Source organism: Leptonychotes weddellii, unplaced genomic scaffold (genome assembly GCF_054177405.1).
Source record: "Leptonychotes weddellii isolate Sample4059 unplaced genomic scaffold, ASM5417740v2 HiC_scaffold_18755, whole genome shotgun sequence".
Classification (NCBI taxonomy): domain Eukaryota; kingdom Metazoa; phylum Chordata; class Mammalia; order Carnivora; family Phocidae; genus Leptonychotes; species Leptonychotes weddellii.
In genome coordinates this window covers 1-3572 of record NW_027772539.1, presented here as the reverse complement: position 1 = coordinate 3572, position 3572 = coordinate 1, and the positions used below count along the sequence as shown (strand labels likewise).

The 3572-nt window shown below is 45.7% G+C and overlaps 1 pseudogene; it reads left to right on the top strand.

The window, feature by feature from the left end:
* Nucleotides 1-626: 626 nt before the first annotated feature.
* On the top strand, nucleotides 627-3373 carry LOC145715909 (cationic amino acid transporter 3 pseudogene; annotated as a pseudogene).
* Nucleotides 3374-3572: the final 199 nt, after the last annotated feature.

Sequence of the window (3572 nt, the reverse complement as noted above, 5' to 3'; positions counted from 1 at the left end):
AGGGGACCAAATTGCCATCTGACCTTGGGTAGCAGATTTGGGGGCTAAGAGTTTCAAGACTGAGAGACCAATATTTGTATTTTAAACTCTGATGATATATTAAAAAATGGGTCTCTAATTGCAATGAAGTCCTCTAGTCCATGAATGAATGTGTCAAAACTCACGGTCAAGCACTGCACACACATCCTACCTGTGAATTCTTGCACAATACATTCATATCATGTTGTGTCTAACCATCTAATTGGTACATGAAGCTACATGACTTATGAATACAAAAGGGATTATGTCACATTGTATGGAAAAAAGGGAATGTTGGGGTGCCTGGGTGGCTCAGTCAGTTGAGAGTCAACTCTTGATATTGGCTCAGGTCTTCATATTAGGGTTGTGAGTTAGGGCCCCGTGTTGGGCTCCTTGCTGGGCATTGAGCCTACTGAAAAATAAAATTGAAAGAAAAAATTGAATGTTGGGAGGTATTTGGTACCCTTTTTTGGGGGGGGGGAAGTAGGATTGATTTTTCTATGATGTCTCTTGGTGTCAGTTTCTGTGATACTTGGGCTGCAACAAGTTACATGTGACTTTTGAGTTTCGGTTGGTTGGTTGAACCATTTACCATTGTTCAGTAAACATTTGTTTCCCTAGGCATTATGGAAGGATAGCATGTACCAGAAGAAATATGAAGCAGCAGCTCTGAAGCCTGAGCAACGGACCTCGGCAGCCCCAACCCAACCTGGCTTAACTCAGCCTCACTGAACCGGATCCAACACTCTTGGCTCCCTGGGCTTGCTACAGCTCTCTGATCCTTAGAATCCTCTCAGTTCCAGCTAGAATGCTACGTCAGGCACTTCGCAGATTTGGTCAAAAGCTGGTACGCAGACGTCCACTGGAGAAAAAAGTGTATGAGTTTAAATCTGGCATAAAACTGAGCACTCTGGACTTAGTGGCCCTGGGTGTGGGCCACACAGTGGGTGTTAGTGTGTTTGTCCTGGCTACTGAGGTGGCCAGTAATCAAGCAGGACCATCCATTGTGATCGGCATTTTGGTGGCGGGCCTAACATCGTTGTTGGCTGGGCTGTGCTATGCAGAGTTTGGTGCCTGGCTTCCCCATTCTGGCTCTGCGTATCTCTACACCTATGTCACTATGGGTGAACTCTGGGCTTTCATCACTGGCTGGAACTTTATCCTCTCCCTTGTTGCTGATGCAGTTATTGTGATGAAGGCCTGGATCTTAACTTTTGACAACCTGATTGGGAACTGGTTCTATGCCACCCTGCATGAGAGCATCTCACAGCATGTTCCCCAAGTCTTCATAGACTGTCTAGGCTACTTGGCTATGAACCTTCTGTTTGGTCTCATAGAAATTCCAGGTCTGAATTATCATGGGTTCTTCAGAGTTTTCAAACTGTTTACATTGGTAAAATTTTTGGTTGTCAGTTTTGTCATCATCTCTGGCTTCATGAAGGGGGACCTGCACAACTGGAACCTCACAGAAGAGGACTACATGCAGGCTGAAGTCAATGACACCTTTAGCTTGGGCCCTCTGGGCTCTGGTGGATTCGTGCCTTTTGGCTTTGAGGGGATTCTCCGTGGAGTAGCTACCTGTTTCTATGCTTTTATAGGCTTCGACAGTATTGTTACCAGAGTTGAGGAAGCCCAGACTCCCAAGCGTTCCATCCCCAAGGGCATTGTGATTTCACTGCTCATCTGCTTTTTGGTGTATTTTGGTGTCTCTGTGGCAGTTACACTCATGGTGCCTTACTACCAGCTTACTACCTTGCCTGAGGTATTTCTCCATATTGGCTGGGCCCCTGCCTATTATGTTGTAGCTTTTGCAACTTTCTGTAGTATTTTTGTCAGCATCTATCAGAGCTTTCTCCTCCCCATACAGTGGGTGATAGACATGATGGCACTGGATGGCGTCCTGTTCCCTATGCTTGCCAAGAAATGTGCCCGCATATGCACCTGCATTTTGTTCTTTGAATTCATTTGTATTGTTTCAGTCATGCTATTATTTTTTGGATTCGCTGATCTCTTGGACCTCAGGTCTATTGTGACCCTGACATCTTATTCCCTGGTAGCTTTTTGTGTTCTCATCATCAGGTATCAGCCTGAGTGGACGAATGAAGAAAACGAAGCACAGGTGCAGGAGGAGAATTTGGTAAATGAAGCGCAGGTGCAGGAGGAGAATGGATCTGCAGCAGAGAAGCTGACTCTACAGGGACTATTCTTTCCAGGCAGCCCCACCCCCACTCCACTCTCTGGCCGGGTTGTCGTTGTTTGCTCCTCACTGCTTGTTCTGCTGCTGACTGTTCTCTGCCTGGTGCTGGCCCAGTGGCCAGGTCTGCTCCCTGGAGACCCAGTGCCGATCACAGTGGTTGTGCTGCTCCTGGTGCTCATCACTGGGATCACTGGGGTCATCTGGAGACAGCCACAGAGCTCCACTCCCCTTCCCTTTAAGGTCCCTGCTGTGCCTCTCCTCCCACTCCTGAGCATCTTTGTGAATGTTTACCTTATGATGCAGATGACAGCTGCCACATGGGCCCGATTTGGTGTCTGGATGCTTATTGGGTTTGCTCTCTACTTCGGGTATGGGCTCTGGCACAGCCTGGGCCCTTAACCCCACTTAAGGGCCCAAACTGTAGACCTTGAACTCAGCAGTGCCTGTATATATTTGGTTTGACATCATCATTGAATGCAGTCTGGTTCCCCTACACAATAATGGGGAGTACTCTCGAGTGTATGGAAATATAGGTCTCCTTTGAGATATTATTGGGGGAACACTAATAGAGCTCTGTATTTAAGGTATGGTGAAGGATGTGTCTTTGCTCTTTTTCCTTTTTTTTTTTATGTTCTACTTTCAATTGTGTCTATAGCTGCTCGCTGGCTTTTACAAAATTAGTATTAAAAGAAAATTGAAAAAGTATTTTCCTTTTCTTTGGTTAAATATCCACTAGTGAAGGAGGTGCCTAGCTGGCTCAGTCAGTAGAGCATGACTCTTGATATCAGGCTGGTGAGTTTGAGTCCCACATTGGCTGTAGAGATTACCTAAGAAAATACACAGTAGCAGAATTACTGGATCATATGGTTGTCCTGTTTTAAATTTTTTGAGGAATCGCCATACTGTTTTTCACAATGCATGCGCGGTTGACATTCCCACCAACAGTGCATGAGGATTCCTTTTTCTCCATATCTTCGCCAACACTTCTATTTCATGTCTTTTTGATTTTAGCCATCCTGACAGGTATAAAGTGATATCTGATTGCAGTTTTAATTTGTATTTCCCTGATGATTAGTGATGTTAAACATTTTTTCATGTGTCTCTTGGCCATCTGTATGTCTTCTGTAGATAAATATTCAGGTCTCTGCCTATCTTTTATTTTTTTTTTTTTTAAAGATTTTATTTATTTATTTGAAGAGAGAGACACAGCGAGAGAGGGAACACAAGCAGGGGGAGTGGGAGAGGGAGAAGCAGGCTTCCTGCTGAGCGGGGAGCCCGATGCGGGGCTCGATCCCAGGACCCTGGGATCATGACCTGAGCCGAAGGCAGACGCTTAACAACTGAGCCACCCAGGCGC